The 18840-nt window shown below is 43.8% G+C and overlaps 1 long non-coding RNA gene across 3 annotated transcripts in view; it reads right to left on the reverse strand.

Moving 5' to 3' along the window:
* Nucleotides 1–18840, reverse strand: part of LOC308596143 — a 76945-nt gene that overhangs the window by 52084 nt on the left and 6021 nt on the right. The gene's annotated exons all lie outside the window — the stretch shown is intronic.

Raw genomic sequence — 18840 nt, forward strand, 5'->3', positions numbered from 1 at the left:
GGGGCAAAAGCCAAGTCTTCTTTACAATGATTGCTTTGTGGCCTTGCTCATGTGCAGGCAGGCTCTGAGTTGCATTAGAGTTTGTTCCGTGAAGCCATAGGCAGGGCATAGCTTCTCATTTGGAAGGAAGGAATTCATTGCCTATTTGCTTTTCAAAGCTCCTTGTCTTGTTCCTAAAACATCTTTCTAAAGCAGTCTGCATGGACAGGAGAGGCATGCTAGATTTTAATGTGGTAGCATGGAGGCATCATTTCTTGCGGTATACAAATTCATTTCTCATTGTGTACCAACTGGTCTTTCGTCAACAGGTTAAGCAGATTCCAAGCCCTGTGAAACCAGAGAACTGTGGGATGAATGTTCATACTAAGGGCGATGATGCCTCTGTCATGCCATTTCCAAGTATCCAAAAACAAACAAACAGACAGACAGACAGACAATTGTTTGTCTTCAGTGTGTGTTGCTGAGACTACATCAAGCAGATGATCATTTGGCTATGATGAACCATCCTTTGCTGGAGCATGTGGCCAAGTCCACATCAGTTTCCCAATCTCTGCCAAAGCTGACCATTGATCCTACAGTTGCCAGACTGATCTTTTCCTGCTAAAAACGAGCCATTCAGTTTAGACAGCATCAAAACGATGACTGGCTTGATGCAAAAATAAGGGCACATTCCTTCAATCATCTGTGTTTGCAAGATGAACACACTGTGTGGCTCAATAGCTTCTTAAGGCTTTGTGTGCACAATAAATATTGCTGAGCAATGTGAGCAGCTTCCCCTTTAGCACGCTAAAATAATAGGACTTATAATAAGCAATAAATGGCACTTATTGGTGGCGCACACCAACCCTTCTTGGCCCTGGCAATTTTGCACTCAAGAGTTTGTATCTTTTGCAACTTCTCATCCAGTTTAAACTTTGCATTTGCTAATGGACGCACTCGGCCATGTACCAAGTGACAGAAGCAGAATTCTTGCCAGCAACAAATGCCGTACTATTGTGTGTGTTTGTGAGTCTATAAGAGTCTGATGAATATTAGCGGCATACTTTGGAAAGTTCCCCCCCTCTTTTCCAAAGCTAACGCTGGCACGTTTTCCCTTTGGCGTACATCTGATGTCATTGTCTCTCTCTTACTGCCCTTACAAAGTATTAGCTGACAGGCAGCACTTAATGCACTTATGGAGATGTCGTGGACAAAGCTAGATACACTTCCCAAAAACGCAATATATATTTTTGGGAGTGAGGAGAGAGATTTTGCCATGCCAACTCATTATGTAAGAGGCATAGCATGATGAGTCTTATTCTTAGAAAGAGATGAAGATCTGGAAGGTTACATATGCTGCTGTGCCCTGGGTCATTGAGCTGGTATAAGGGAATCTGAACACAACTTGTGAAAGACCAAGTGGCAAGAAGCAATGAAAGTAGTCACATAGTCAGTTATGCTTCTAGACAAGTTGGAAAGGGTGGCATTACCTCTTTCATTCCTTCCTCTTACCAGTGCCTTGAGAAGATAGATTTATCTCTACAGCTGTATATCTATCATGCATTTAAAGCACTCCCCCCAAGAAACATGGGAACTGTAGTTTGTTAAGGGTGCTGGAAACTGTAGTTCTGTGAGGGGTAACTGTAGTCCCCAGTATTCTTTGGGGATGGGTGTGTGCTTTAAAAGCATGGTGTGTATGGAGCCTACATTTGCTCTCCTTGCTACAGCTAAGAAGACAAAACAAAAAAACAAAACCCAGAGAATAATTCTCCCTTCTTTGGCAGCGATTACTGTGCTTTTGCCATGTCAGATTGTAGATATGGTTTCCTTTGTTTCTTTTTTGGTCTTAGAGAGGCTGCAGTCCTTTGAGCAAACCAGAGAGTGCCATGGTGGTTTTAGGCTGGTGGCCAGTCCTGCCAACCCCTACTCGTGAGTTAAACTTTGAGTGGAGAACCTCAGGACCCAAATGTCAACATCATCTAATCTCCCGGCAAACAAATCAGGATGAATATTCAATATCAAGTCATCTGGAAGTGCCATTAGAAAAGATACAATATCTAAAACAATAATCAGTGAAACACACATTTTATATACTGAGAGATTTTACAATGTCTTGCTTAGGATATATTTATATAACCAAGCCAATTTCAGCAGTAGTATATCTGTAGTACAGGTAGAACCGCCCCCCCCCGCAGCCAATTAAGTGTTTGAAATAGGCTATATTTAGCACTTTGCCTCCTTCCTCTGCACTACATTTCAATTTAATGCTAGACTAGCATGCAGTTACCTAATTATAGAGTGAAGTGTGTTACGAGTTCACAACAAAGCCACCCATTTAGCACATCGGAAATCTCGATTGCTGTAAGAATTAAGAAACGCACACCACTCTCCCAGTTTTACTAGCAGAATAAATCAGTGTCCTGAACATTTAGATCTGTCTTAAACACTTGGTATAATGCTCTGACAATGACAAAATATAGGTTCTGCAGGAGTTATCCTTGCTTTTGTTTTTCTTGGTTGTTGTTTTTTTAAACAGAGTGGGGAAAATAGTGCAAACACATAGTGAAGGAGTAAGGTCTACAATACAGGAAAGAGAGGTGACATAAGAAAGACGTAACCTTGGCTTAGATAAGGGGAACAATTAACCGGCATTAATTCTGTTTCCACAACTTGGCAGTAAAGTAGGTAATCTTTGCCAGTAAACTCTTGTGAAAGAGTTCAGCTGCCAGGTTTGCCTTGACAAGACACTGATAGATATTCTAAAACCTAGATCTGCAATCTCAGGAAGCTGATTTTCCCACATAACTTCTTTTAAACAGAATTTTGCATCTACTTAGGCAAGATTGCCTCCTACATGCAGCATCCCTACTGGTTTGTGGTACTACCTTTTTCTTTCTGGCAGAATCTTTTCTAATAATTCCTGCTTCGCATCTGCTTTCAACACACCTTATACATTCAATGCACATTTAAAGCGTGTTACTTCCCTCAAAGAATCCTGGGAACTGTAGTTCCACCCTTACAGAGCTGCAATTCCCAGAACCCTTAACAAACTACAGTATCCTGGATTCTGGAGGGCGTGTGTGTGGCAAACCATGTGCTTTGAATGGGATGTTGAATATACTTTTTATGTACAGTGGCTCCTCACTTACACCCACTCCTACTTTCTGTTGTTTCATTCTAGGAATGACTATCCTATATTGTTTTGTAGAGATGCATGGTGGATATTGCACTTTCTCTCTATATAAGGATAGAAACTATTTCTATAAACCTTAGGCTTTGGGGACAATTTTCAACAACCAACCATTTAACTCGTGTCCTTCTGTGGTACTCAGAAGACTGTTGGGAATTTCCAGGGGATTCAGATGCTACTCTTGGGGAATAGGTAAAGGGACCCCTGACCATTAGGTCCAGTCGTGGCCAATTCTGAGGTTGCGGCACTCATCTCGCTTTATTGGCCAAGGGAGCTGGCGTACAGCTTCTGGGTCATGTGGCCAGCATGACTAAGCCGCTTCTGGCGAATCAGAGCAGCGCAATGAGACGCCGTTTACCTTCCCACCGGAGTGGTACCTATTTATCTACTTACACTTTGACGTGCTTTCGAACTGCTAGGTTGGCAGGAGCTGGACTGAGCCACGGGAGCTCACCCCGTCGCGGGGATTTGAACCGACAACCTTCTGATCGGCAAGCCCTAGGCTCTGTGGTTTAACCCACAGCGCCATCCGTGTCCTCTTGGGGAATAGTTGGCAGTAAATACATGGCAAAACGCTAGTGCACTCATGTTCTGAGGAAGCCAAACTCTCTGAACTGTTGTTGTTGTTGTTGTTTAGTCGTTTAGTTGTGTCCGACTCTTCGTGACCCCATGGACCAGAGCACGCCAGGCACTCCTGTCTTCCACTGCCTCCCGCAGTTTGGTCAGACTCATGTTTGTGGCTTCGAGAACACCATCCAACCATCTCGTCCTCTGTCGTCCCCTTCTCCTTTTGCCCTCAATCTTTCCCAACATCAGGGTCTTTACCAGGAAGTCTTCTCTTCTCATGAGGTGGCCAAAGTATTGGAGCCTTAGCTTCAGGATCTGTCCTTCCAGTGACCACTCAGGGCCGATTTCCTTCAGAATGGATGCGTTTGATCTTTTTGCAGTCCATGGGACTCTCAAGAGTCTCCTCCAGCACCATAATTCAAAAGCATCAATTCTTCGGCGATCAGCCTTCTTTATGGTTCAGCTCTCACTTCCATACATCACTACTGGGAAAACCATGGCTTTAACTATACGGACCTTTGTTGGCAAGGTGATGTCTCTGCTTTTTAAGATGCTGTCTAGGTTTGCCATCGCCTTTCTCCCAAAGAGCAGGCGTCTTTTAATTTTGTGACTGCTGTCACCATCTGCAGTGATCATGGAGCCCAAGAAAGTAAAATCTCTCACTGCCTCCATTTCTTCCCCTTCTATTTGCCAGGAGGTGATGGGCCCAGTGGCCATGATCTTCGTTTTTTTGATGTTGAGCTTCAGACCATATTTTACGCTCTCCTCTTTCACCCTCATTAAAAGGTTCTTTAATTCCTCTTCACTTTCTGCCATCAAGGTTGTGTCATCTGCATATCTGAGGTTGTTGATATTTCTTCTGGCGATCTTAATTCCGGCTTGGGATTCATCCAGCCCAGCCTTTCGCATGATGAATTCTGCATATAAGTTAAATAAGCAGGGAGACAATATACAGCCTTGCCGTACTCCTTTCCCAATTTTGAACCAATCAGTTGTCCCATATCCAGTTCTAACTGTAGCTTCTTGTCCCACATAGAGATTTCTCAGGAGACAGATGAGGTGATCAGGCACTCCCATTTCTTTAAGAACTTGCCATAGTTTGCTGTGGTCGACACAGTCAAAGGCTTTTGCATAGTCAATGAAGCAGAAGTAGATGTCTTTCTGGAACTCTCTAGCTTTCTCCATAATCCAGCGCATGTTTGCAATTTGGTCTCTGGTTCCTCTGCCTCTTCTAAATCCAGCTTGCACTTCTGGGAGTTCTCGGTCCACATACTGCCTGAGCCTTCCTTGTAGAATTTTAAGCATAACCTTGCTAGTGTGTGAAATGAGTGCTGTATCTGAACTTTAATATCTAGCATGTCATTGGCAATAAATAAAAGTTATGGGGAAGCTAGGGGCTACTAGCAACAAGGGCTGTGTGGTCCCTATGTTTTTCATGGCCCTAACCATTTCAGGAGCCTGTATAGGTTTGACTAGCTCCTAGCCTTGTATTTTGATTGGTGGGGCCTTTCTATTGATGTTACATCCATTTCAGTTCTGAGCCATTTGTTAGTGATCTGTAACCAATAACTAGTACAGTGGTGCCTCGCAAGACGAAATTAATTCGTTCCGCAAGTCTCTTCATCTTGCAGTTTTTTCGTCTTGCGATGCACGGTTTCCCATAGGAATGCATTGAAAATCAATTAATGCGTTCCTAGGGAAACCGACTTCAGACCAGGTCCGGGGACAGTCTGTCCCCCGACCTCTTCTGAAGGCTGGGGGGGGGACAAGGGCTTTTCTTCCCACCCCCAGCATTTTAAAAAACCCTGGGACAGCGGAGGGCTTCTCCGCTGTCCGGGGCGATCTTAAAATGCTGGCGGGCGGCATTTTAAAAAACCCTGGGACAGCGGAGGACTTCTCCGCTGTCCGGGGTGATTTAAAAGCCCCTGGGAAGGCAGGCAGGGGGGACAAAGACTTTCGCCCCCTGCCCGCCTTCAGAAGGTGTTCCCGCCCGCCGCCCCGCTTCGGAACAGCTTTCCGAAGTGGGGCGGCTGGGGCAGGTGTCCCCGCCCCCCCTCCCCGCTTCGGAACAGCTTTCCGAAGTGGGGCGGCTGGGGCAGGTGTCCCCGCCCCCCCTCCCCGCTTCGGAACAGCTTTCCGAAGTGGGGCGGCTGGGGCAGGTGTCCCCGCCCCCCCACTTCGGAACAGCTTTCCGAAGTGGGGCGGCTGGGGCAGGTGTCCCCGTCCCCCCTCCCCACTTCAGAACAGCTTTCCGAAGTGGGGCGGCTGGGGCAGGTGTCCCCGCCCCCCCTCCCCGCTTCGGAACAACGTTCCGAAGTGGGGCGGCTGGGGCAGGTGTCCCCGCCCCCCTCCCCGCTTCGGAACAACGTTCTGAAGTGGGGCGGCTGGGGCAGGTGTCCCCGCCCCCCGCCCCACTTCGGAACAGCTTTCCGAAGTGGGGCGGCTGGGACACGGGGAGATTTTAAAATGCTGGGGTTCGGCAGCGCTTCGCTCCCGACCCCCAGCATTTTAAAACCTCCCCGGGACACGGGGAGATTTTAAAATGCTGGGGGTCCGGGACAGGGGGAGATTTTAAAATGCTGGGGGTCGGCAGCTAACGCTTCGCTCCCGACCCCCAGCATTTTAAAATCTCCCCGGGACAGAGACTTCTCTGCTGTCCCTTGGAGATTTTAAAATGCTGGGGGTCGGCAGCGAACGCTTCGCTCCCGCCCGCCAGCATTTTAAGATCGCCTGGGGCAGGCGGGGGGGAAGGCAGGCGGGGGGAGCAAAGACTTTTGCCCCCCGCCGGCCTTCAGAAGAGGTCCTCTTCTGAAGGCCGGCTGTGGGCGAAAGTCTTTGCTCCCAACCGCCAGCATTTCCCTATGGGCTTTCGTCTTGCGATGCAAGCCCATAGGGAAATTCGTCTTGCGAAGCGCCTCCAAAACAGAAAACCCTTTCGTCTTGCGGGTTTTCCGTCTTGCGAGGCATTCGTCTTGCGGGGTACCACTGTACTTCCCTGCTTTCACCTGCATTCCTCCTATAGTCCATTAACCCCACAGTTGGCTTGGTTCCAGCCTATCACCTATAGGCAATAGTATGAGGTGGGTGGCATGGGAAACTGGAAGAAAGTCTTCACAGCATGCTTCATCCTGTAGCACAGTCAAATGCATTATTTCAGGATGATTTTCAACTTGGAGCCGTCAGAAGGCAGTTAAGTTTTAGCCACACTGCAACATATGGAGTTGGTCATGTTAAATGACACTGTGTGCATAAGTCAGCAAGGATTAAAAAAAAATATGAACACACAATTTCAAATTAAATGCCAGAATTTAAAACAGTTATTAGAAAAAATTCCAAGTCTAACCAAGCAATCCATAAAATTAACCAAATGCATTTAAAACACAATCAAAACTGGCAGTGAAATAACCACTAATGATAAAACCAGCCCAAGTTCTTACTTATTTTCTTACATTTTTAAATCTTATTATCTTTCTTATATCATGGAACCCAGGTGGCTTCTCAGACCTTCATGCATGCAAGCATTGTGATGCAGTGTGATGCAGCAGCAAAAAAATTCTAACGTTATTCTAGACTGCATCAAAAGAAGTATAGTGTCCAGATCAATGGAAGTAATAGTACCACTCTATTCTTATTTGGTCAGACCTCACTGGGATTGTTGTGTCCAGTTCTAGGCACCATAGTTTAAGGATATTGACAAGCTGGAACATGTGCAGGGGAGAGAAACAAAGATGATTTGGATGCCAGAGTTTGTGGATGCAAGCCACCCATCATTTCTTGATGTAGTAAGTGTTGGAATTTAATCAGTGTTTGAGAATTAAACTGCAAACACTGAACTCCCAGATTCAGCAGGGATTCAAGAAGGAAACAACACAGGCTAACTTCCTCATGAGGTAATCACTTGGTGATGGCTGAGACATTAACCCAGTGCTTTTTTTTCCTAGGGGGACACATACCCCTAAACATTTTGTGAATCTTTGTACTTTTGTCCATTTACTGTATTTATATTTCCCAATTTGAACTATAAAATGGTATTTTCTTGAGTGAAAATGAGAGTAGCCCTAAACAAGAACTGCATTTAACAAAAGATTAGCCATCAGGACATTCAGTGCCAGACAACCTGGACAGAGACAAAAAGGCTTAGGGTTGCAGTTTGGAAGATGTAGGCTGGAGGGCAATAGTTTCACTGGGTTAGCGGAGACAAGGAAGAAGAGCGGGGCCCGAGGGGGAGGGGCGGCGGCGGCGACTTACTGTGACAGACTGTAACAAAGAAACAAGAGAGCATGGCTGATTTCTGTTCTTAGACCCAAGCCTGCTACACCTATGGGAAAAGCAAGAGACCCTCTTGGAGTATACTGCTTTGAATCCTTCCATCGAGACTCAGGTTGTAGACATGTGTAAATAAAACATATATCATAAAGACACCAGTGTCTCTGCTGTGCCTCATGGTCCATTGCTCATGGAGACTGGGGTGGCATGTAGCTGTACAGTACTGTACAATGCTAATTCTCACTATAAAAAGCTTTACAAGGCACCAAGGATCACATGTTCCAGTGATAAATGCCTCTGAAGGTGTTCTGATCCTCAGAGATAATGCTGTTATGTGGTGTGGGAAGCCTGGCTCATAAATCGTATTCTTTATGATAACGAGAAAGGTATGAGTTTATTCTGAAAACATCTGCACAGTAAAATGAGTGCATTTCCTCTTGCAGCAGAATCTCTTCACATATTGCATGTAGAAAGCTAAATCTGGTTGGTGTGTCACAGCTGCACTCAAACTGCTCAACATGTTTTCAGAAATAACTGTAGTTCTCTAAAGCTAGGAGCAGGGAACCTTTTCATTTTGACGGCTGCATTCCTTGCTGGGCAACATTCTGTAGGCCACATGGTAGTGATTTGCTAGTTTCTATCCACATTCTAACACCCATTTCTTTCATACATCCAGGCAAGGAAGAAGCATTATCAGAGTTCAAGGATACATTCCAGCTAGTCAAAAACACCAGCTGGAATGCAAAGCAGGGTCTGTGGCCTCAGGAGAGAGGGCAAGGGTGTGTGGCCTGCGGACAGTCCCAAGGGCCAGATAGAGAGGACAGAAGGGCCACATTTGAATCCCTCTGGCTTACATTAAAAAAACCTGGCTCACTTAAAATGGTAACATGTGCATGAATGCTTTCTCTATGTTTTAAATGAGGACCTTTTTTCAATAGCCCAGCTTGCTGGAAGCCGTGGGGGTTATGGTGACAAAGTGGGTCATTGCCCCCTGCTGTATCTTTGGTGTCAATGTTGAGAAAGCAGAAAGGGAACTGGAGACTAGCTTTGATTAAAATGTCCATGCTCCAAATAGCCAAAAGTCACATTTTAAAGCTGAGTCATCGCAAATTGCTTCCCAAGGTGAGGAGGGAGAGTAAAAGCCATTTGGTTTACATGAGAGAGAATTAAATTACGTGCTTAACTGTGGCTGGGTCATGCCCTCCACACGGTGCTGTTAGGACTCAGTCTATCTCAAATTACTTATAAATATTCATATCTAATTGCATCCTTCAAAACAAGAGAACTACCTGCTTTTCGATCCTACCTTATAAAGAGTTATGTGCATCTATAACACTTGAATAAATGTCGTATATATTGTAAGCTTTAGATTACAATTCTAAGAGTGAAACCAGCAACTGGCAAGAAGGATTTGATATAGAACAATAACAACAATTGATGGTGTTTCATTTACATCATCCTCTCATATGGATTTGTGATAACAGCTCCAGTTTACTGGGTTCATGCTGAACTCGTGGGGATCTGATGAACGACTTTTTGCTAGACTACATTAACCTTGAAGGTTATACTTGCAGTTAGCTACTGAACTCCCAGAAAAGAGCTAATTCATTCATCTCTTCTACTACCCCCCCTTTCTTGTAAGTTATTTCCAAGTAGATTGGGCCACTGGCACCTTATCATGCTGTGACTTTAGTCTTGTTGGCACCATGTGTCAAGTGCAGTGTCAAGACTTTTTCTTCCTCGTATGCTGCAGCATACCCAAGACTGTCCTGTAATTGATTTATTGTACTCACTGTGCTTTAAACATTAACCTGCAGTTTCTGATGGAGCTGGATTAACAGTCCACTGCACCCAGATGTGCATGAACTAAGCAAAGAAGTGTAGGCAACTCATTAGTCACGAATTGCTTTCTAACTCTTCATGCCCGGAGAGCCTGCTGCTCCACGGGGTGACTGAGTTCAGCAAGTACCAACGGATTGCGCCTCCAACCAAAATGACATGCAAACTGCATTCACTTGCAAATATTCCTTGTTAGCTTTGTGCCCGCCTTGCCTTTTCCCTTCTCCTCCCGTCTCTTACTCCCACTGCTTAAATTTAGACTGTAAGCTCCTCTCTGCTTATCTTTGTCATTTATATATAAATAGGAATAAAGACGCAGAAGGTGGTAACATCATTATATCCTATAGTCTGGGTGTTGGGATCTGGAATGACAAGAAGGAGGGAGTCAATGGCAGGGAGTGGGAAGAAATGACTGAAGTGGAGTCCCCCCCCCCCAATATCAAGGGAACAACTTGGGATCAGGTGTAGATCTCCAAGCATTTCATGTATCCTCAGACGTATCCTAAGGTAGGTCTTGAAACGGCAGCTAAGTGATTTCTGGTATACTATCATCACAACCAAGGCCAGCCTGATTGAAGAAACACTTGAAGCAGTTGCTGGGGGGTGGGGGTGGATGGTACTATTATGAGTGGCAGTGAAATAACATATGATCTGAGATGTGGGCCATTTGCAACATCACAATTCTTGGATTGAGTGCAGCTGTGCTGGAGCAAGAGAGCTATGCCCTTATGTGTGTCCTCTGTGACACTGAAAAGGATTCTGGGATGGCAAAATGGCTGCAGGGTTCTTAGTTAGCTGGATGGCAAAGTGTCTAAGACTAACTCAGACACCATTTCTCTTCTCTTGATCTTCACTAGACAAGTGTCTATTTTATAAATATTGAGTACAGATAGCCAGGCCTGTTTTCCTCTCAGCTTTTCTCTGGTCTGTTCCTCATACCTCCCTCATGAAATCCCTTTCCCCATCTCCTCAGCTGCCACATAACTCCCTTTCTGGCTGGAATCTGCAGCCAATCAGCCTCTGCTGTCACGCAGACCAATTAGAATGAATTTACCTGATCCAAGCCCCACCTAATAAATATTCAAAGCAATCCTCCCTCTTTCTCCTCTCCGAACCTGCCGCCAAACAGCTACTGCTAAACAGCCTTGCTATATACAGTAATAGTACGTTGACAGTCGCAGAGGTCACAAGATATTTGTTCCTTCAAAACACATAGACATATATACAGCATTTCTCCACAGTAGGTCTCCTCAGGCAGCACAGTTTACCCTCAGTTCTGTTCAATAAATCATGCCAAATTAAGGAGATACTTTTTAAATAATCTGCATTTAATTGCTTCCCCCTAAAGTGTGCCATAGGGCTTGACGATGCCTGTCTTCATATTGCTTAACATCATAAAAGAGAGGGTTGCACAATTCTTGGCAAGACTTTGCAATCTCTTCAGGAAATTGTAGTGTTCACTATGACAACATCCTTAGCTGAAATATGCTAGCATTTTTGCCAAAATTATGACCACAAATTATACGGCTACAGGAAGCAATCCAGGAAAAAAGAGAGGGTTCCTCCTTTCAGACAGTCCACCCACTTATGGGATCAACTGGCTCCATGACCTTACTGTCTTGGATCACAAAGCAATACATTAGTGTTGTTGAGTTTTGCTGTGTGTGTGTGGGTGGGTGGGTGGGGAGAGTTTGGCTGTACGCTTGATTCTTTCCTAATTCCTGGATATTTTATTATTTAGTATTTATCACAGTTATTTCCTCCCTCTTCTCCAAGGAACTCAAGGTGGTGCACATGGTTCTCTGCCCATTTTATCCCAACAACCCAGTGAGCTTCATAGCCGAGTGGAGTTTGAACCCTGGTCTCCCATGTTCTAGTCTTAACCACTATACCCATTTGTCTCCCTCAATAATACTGGCTTAACTTTGCATCTTGGCTCCTCAAAGCCCTCTGCTGACTGAGGTATCATTCATTTGTATGGCTTTTTCAGTGGCAGAAAGCTCTGAGGGAGGCTGGAGCTCTCCTGGCAGAATGAAAAGATTGTATAATATATTTCGTGTTTGTTCTCAAATGAACCTAAGCTGTCTGGAAGATGCCCTTCTCTATTATTCAGCAATCTCTTCATCTTTCACCTTGCTGCTGGCTGCCTTATGAAACTTTTACACTATGCATGTTTGACTGACACAGAGATAAGCAGCAACCCACTTTAAAATATAGGCATTTGGAATGCCGTTTGCATTTTGTTTACTCTTTAGGTATGAAAAGGTTCCCTGTGTTAGAGGCACACTCCTTTTGCCTGGAACACAAAACAGCACAGCAACAGAAGTGATTCTCTAGAATTATATATTTGTGCATGGAGGTGTTGCTGGGTACTTAAAAGTCTTGGGGCACAGAAGATGGTGGCTGTCTGGGGTCTCACTGGCACTGTGCTTTGCCCCCAGCCACCCTGTAAGGTGGAGGGAAGGTTTAAAAATGGGGAAATAGGCAGATGTTTTGGGCTCCACCACCAGCAATGCCCCTTGCTATGACATTCAAAAACACCCCTCACCAAAGGCTTCTTATAAAATTTGGCAGCCATGGGATAAGAGGACTCATCCTCTTAAGAACTGGTAATTGGTATAAAAACAGGAATCTGGGGTGGAATCTAGACACATATAAAAAATGTTGTGAAAATGCTTTAAAATAAGTTTTGGAAAAAAATATTGCATTTGCCATAGCTCACTGCTGCCATCTAGTGTCACATTTGTACAATGCACTTTACAACACATTTAAAACATTTTATTTGCAGCTGTACAACTGAGTCCTGGAAACATTTTTCGCAATGCTGGGTAGGTTAAAAAAACTGCATTGAGACTGGTGCTATTTAATTTGTCCATAAATAAACTGTACAGACTATGGGATGTGTGGCCCTGGGCTCCTTAATACATGGTCTGGAACTTCTGGTTTTGCCACTGTTGGCTGGGATAAAGTGACACTGTAACTGCTCCCGTGCCACAAAGGTAATGTGGAACCGAGCCACCACAGACAAGTCAAACACAAAACATCTCCAGTAGCCACCTTAACATCAAGATGCTAACAGCCTATCTAATTTCAGCTTGCTTCTGAGTCCAGAGGGCTGGAGCTGCAACACTAAAACATACCTGCTTCCTGCTTAGCAGGCGTTTTTCCGCCTGACCTAGGAGGGTGGGGCCTCAATTGATTCCAGGTACAAAAGCTGAGGCTGCTGAACAGACTCATGGGTTGAAGTATTGTTTAGGGGCTTTTGTTTGGGCAGCGGTGGCAGCATAGAGGGGTTGTTGTTGCTGTTTTTGATTATTATTTTTTTGTATCTTTATTTTAGATCTTATGGTTTACATGGACATTGTTTAATTTGGTTTTTACCTTTTGATGTTTTATTTATGTTCTTTATTTATGTTCCTTATTTTTTGTTATGTTTGCAATTACAGTATGTATTTTTTCATGTTGCAAACTGGTTTTAACTATGGAAAGCTGGAATACAAATAAAATCATGTACTGTATGTATATTAGCACTCCCTGGTAAACTGTACCTTCTTGCCTGATGCTGGCATTTAGCTTGTCTCTATGCCTTTGTCGGGTGATCTGGGTTTGTTGCACTGACGTGATCTTTCCTGATTGCTGATGCTATGTATTTCTGGCACAACAAACAGCATGTGATAGGGCAAAAGGTTTAGAAAATTCTGGGGGCTAGATGGAGATTGTCATGGGGCTCGCTATATAATTCTGTTTACAGCTTTAGGTGTCAAACTCTCCTAGCTCTTTTCACCTGTTGTGCATTTGCACCACACTGAGCCTGACAGTGAAAGTGCAGCTACATTGAAAAGGCTGTAAATATTACTGCAGGAAAGATTATTGAAAACCTGGCTTTGCATATACAGAATGAGTAATAGTCCTCTGAGAATCAGACATAGAGGAAAATGTATACTGTTTGCCATGGCAAATATCTCTAGCAACATCACGGTGTCTCTACTTGGTCCTATCAGATGAAGGCAAATAGCAGAATGTTGTCTTCAGCAGCTGAGCTTATTGTCTAACACATCTTTTCACACAGCATTGTGACCTGGGACCTGCTCAATTTTCATGTTTTATCATCACATAATTTCTTAATTAGTGCATACAATGTGCTCATAATCTATTGATAAAAGAAAGATGCCTCTAATTACCATAAACTGGTGAGTCACACATAACCTTTTAAGATTATTAAAATGAAGGAAAAGGCAGATAAGTGTGCATCACTTTGAAAAGGGAAAGGAAAAGTTGAGGGGCAAATGTGATCCTCTTGATTATATTTTATCACATGGAACTTAATGGGCATGAAGCATATTTAAAGGTGAAAGGTAAAGGACCCCTGGATGGTTAAGTCCAGTCAAAGGCGACTATGGGGTGTGGTGCTCATCTCACTTCAAGTTGAGGGAGCTGGCGTTTGTCCACAGAGAGCTTTCCGGGTCATGTGGCCAGCATGACTAAACTGCTTCTGGCGCAATGGAACACTGTGACGAGTGCCAGAGCGCACGGAAATACTGTTTACCTTCCTGTGATAGCAGTACCTATTTATCTACTTGCACTAGTGTGCTTTTGAATTGCTAGGTTGGCAGAAGCTGGGACAGAGCAATGGGAGCTCACTTTGTTGCGCAGATTTGAACCACCGACCTTCCAATCGGCAAGTCCCAGAGGCTCAGTAGTTTAGACCTCAGCGCCACCCGTGTCCCTGAAGCATATTTATGGTAGAGACAGGAGTTCAGCATTATCCATTTGCCAGGCCTTGCACTGCACTTCAGCGAATTTCTAAGCGAAGTGCTGTGAGGGGAATATCAATAAAATAATTAAATATTCCTGGGCATAATAATTATTATGACACACTTTCAATGCATTATTTGTATCTGGAGAATTTTCACACCCATTAGCAATTAGGATTAGTACATTTTCAGGGTAATATGCAGGAATTCAATCCCCCAACCCAATTTAATGATTTTTTACTTCTTGAGACTACATAAATTTCTGTAATTTACTTGTCTAGACAGCTTTGCTACAGTCTGCTGTCTCCTCAACAATGTATGTTGCCCAATTGTCTGTCATCTCCCCAGGCTGCAGCAGAAAGCATACATTTCTCATGGTTTTATTTATTCCAAATTTTCAACAATATTTCCAAATAGGTTAGTTTGTATTTCTGTCAGGGCTTTATTGCATGACTCACTATAATTCATCATATTTTCCTATTCTTTCTTTACAATTTATTCTTAGCTCTTTTCTTGACATCTCACACCTTAAATTCAAAATGGAAGTCGCAGTAAATAGGTGAAGGCTCTGCCGATGCAGACAATATCTTGCTGAATTTGCTCCCAGCTCCTACTGGGTCTCTTGTGTTTCTCAGGCAGCACTCAGGATCCCACCAACCTGAACCCTACTTAACTCTGCTTGTAGATTAGAAGGATATTATTTTGCCATGAAAACGTGTGACTTAAACATCCATTGCACATTGTTCTGAGCTGGGTGGGTTATACCCCTTTACAAATACAGTGGTGCCCCGCAAGACGAATGCCTCGCAAGACGGAAAACTCGCTAGATGAAAGAGTTTTCCGTTTTTGAGGTGCTTCGCAAAACGAATCTCCTATGGGCTTGCTTTGCAAGACGAAAATGTCTTGCGAGTTCCTGCGGGGTTTCCCCCCTTTTTCTAAGCCGCTAAGCCACTTATCAGCTGATCCGATAAGCTGATAAGCCGCTAAAAGCGCTAATCCTCTAATCCGTCAATGGGCTTGCTTTGCAAGACGAAAAAAACCGCTAGACGAAGAGAATCACGGAACGGATTCTTTTCGTCTTGCGAGGCACCACTGTAGGCCAGAGTTAGTTTGAAAATATATTAGTGGAATCATTTTCCCACCCCCTTTTGAGTTCAGAACTGTAAATTTATAATTGTGATCTCTGTTCTTATTTACTGAGAGAACTCAAGCTGAACATACTGTTTTCAATAACTGCTTTTATTTTTGAAATCTATTTTCCCCTTCCTTTTTGTGCTTGGATCAGTTTAGTTCAAACTAGGATGTCTCTATAGTGTCTCTGGGGTTTGAAATCACATAGAAGAGATGTACATATTTTAAGGGCATTGCACTGTAACTCCACTTCAGTTTATAATTTTAAAGATTCCATTCACATGCTCCATTGCATCCGAAAGGCAGCTAGAGTGTGTATTGCCCTATGATTGTGATTTCGAGTAGGTTACTTATTCATTAATTTTAGGACGTCTATGTCCCAACATTCTTCAGCTTAGAGTGATGTACATGGGGTCTGTCGGTGAATCCTCATCTAGGCACAGATCAGGCCTGTGTAGTGTCAGCAAAATGGCTCCATCATGCATCTCATTGCGGATGACCTTCCTGAACGGACACACTGCCCTACGGCTTATACCAAGTAAACCGTCTGGGAGCAGAGATGAAAAACTTAATTTCAGACTGTGCTTTATAGAAACACACACCCTCTTCTGGCTAGGAATACATGCCGCTCTTTTTTTGGTGTTTTTGTAAAAAATAATAATTAAAAATTCAACAGCTGTGGGGTTTTCTTATAAAAGCTCAACAACTCTATCCAAGGAAACTACTTTGGGACTGTGTGCACCCTCTTGTGGCTGAGGAGAGATCATCTGCCCTCCTGCAGCTCCAGTTTAAGGCAGCCAATCATTTCAACATCAACTACTGACAGCAGATACCTGGTCAGGTTTCATTTGTTTATGACTGTACAAATGAGGACTTCAAGGGAATATTGCGCAGCCATCATTACCATTTCTGTCCATCTTTCCTTCCTGTGTTTTGCTATGGCCTCTGTGAAACCTGTTTTGAATATTTTTGCAGCACATGGGATAGCTGAAACTAGCACCCAGAGATTTGACCACTCATATTTTGGTGTGACTATCATAGTCTGTGATACATTTATTTAAACAGTTTTGGCATGGTTTTAAGTTTTAAAAATACATATACCCACTTTCCCCCTCATTTGGATGTCCCATTACCATCTCAAACTCAACCTGTCCAAAACTGATCCACTTCTCTCTCCTCAAAAGCTTTCCCCTCCTTGATTCCTCTTCCTATCCACCAACAACATCCCCTGTTGATCAGGCATGTAGCCTTGGCTTCATCTTCAATTATTCTATTGACTTTCCTCTCCATACTCAGTGTGTTACCAAGGCAAGTAACTTCTCCCTGTATAAAAGGTGTGCCCCATAGTCCCTCCCTCCTTCCACTGTGTAGTTCCGATTTCAGATCTGTTGCCAGTGTTATTCTGCAAGGCAGAATGTACACTGAGGACAAATTATTACTATTATTATTATTACTACTACTACTACTACTACATGAGATAATCACTTATGTATCTTTTAAAAAGAAAAGCACAGGGTGACCTACTCTTTCACAGCGCAGGCCTACCATTTCAAAAATATTGCGTTAATATTGAACAGTGTGTGCTCTCCATCTGCATAATCTTAATGCTACAATAGGAGTTCTGTGTGGAAGACTCTCCAACTACCTCCGTAGCCTCTCACAAGGCCGCTGAACCTGTGCCTCTGAACGCTCTTCCAAGGCGCGTGCATTGGCAGGCGGGATTTCTGATGCCCCCCCCCGCTCTCCTAGCCCCTTCTGACACTTCCCCCCAACTTCCCCTCCCCCCCTTTTCCAGCCAAAAACATAAATATACAAGTTATGCTTACACTGTAGTCTACTAAGCTAAGCCCCACTGGTTGCAGGGGTGGGAGGGGGGAAACTCAGCCCCAAACTTAGTCAGCTCCACTCCCATGGCCGGAAAAGGGGTGGCGGGGTGGGGGCTTCCTTCCCCTGGAAGCGGCCAGACTGCCTGCACCTTGCATCCTCATAAGGAGCAATATCTGTGAAGCACAATGCTGTAAAGCGAACCACATTAAAACAAGGTATGCCTGTATACAAAAATTAAAAAACCCTTTCCCATGGAAGCTGATCTGAAACTGCACGTCAAACAACTGCTATTTCATTTATTTTACTTTTAAAAAATGTCTAGGGTTCTAATCTTAGGTATATATAGAATCACAGTATTGTACAGTTGGAAGGGACCCTGGGGGATCATCTAGTCCAACCCCCATTTCTTATATATGATTTCTTATATATTGTATTGTATTAGAATTTGAATTGCATAGAACACAAAAATAATATTATAAGAAATAAAAGAAGCAATTAAAATACCATTAAAAACAAATGTGAATATATAACACGATTGATGTGCCATGGAACACCTTGCAGTCAACAGTTTGGGAACCCCGATATTACAGTGTGGTGCTAAGCAAACATGTAAAGGCTATGAATTCACAAAAAAGGCATCATCTGTCTTAAGTCATAAAACTGAGAGACTCCTAACTGCAGATAGGATGAGGCACAGAACCTGAATTCCACTGCAAGGAGAAATGGAGATGGACAGGTGGGGAAACTGTTTTCAGAACACCTCCCAATAGAAAGAAAAAATAGGGAAGAGGTGAAGGATAGAAGTGACAGGGATTAACACACATTAAATAACAGAAACACAGGGAAAGATGAGATCATGGAATAGATGATTTAGTGGGGGAGACAAATGCACCTCCAAAGTAGATTTTTTTCAAAGCACATGGAGACTTGGCTGATGCAGGTGTCAGAGGATGGAGTGGTTTGTGGACAAGGGCAATGTATCTATAATTATATATAGTACTGGATGTCTTCACAATGCAGCCAGAAACCTGCCATGTGTGTCAATCACAGGCACTGCTGCCAAACCTTGAGCACAGCATGTCCAAGGGATTATGATATGACACTGGAGCAAAAAGTTGGGGGCAGAATCTATTACTAATACTTAGAAAGGAAAAAAAGAACATTGGAATAGACCTCCTGGATCAGGCCAAAGACCCTTCCAGGCTGGCTTCTAGTTCTCTCAGTGGCCACCCAGATGCCCAATGGAAACCCACAAGCAGAACCTGAACACAACAGTGCTCTCCCCAC

Source organism: Podarcis bocagei, assembly GCF_964188305.1.
Source record: "Podarcis bocagei genome assembly, chromosome: 10".
Taxonomy (NCBI): domain Eukaryota; kingdom Metazoa; phylum Chordata; class Lepidosauria; order Squamata; family Lacertidae; genus Podarcis; species Podarcis bocagei.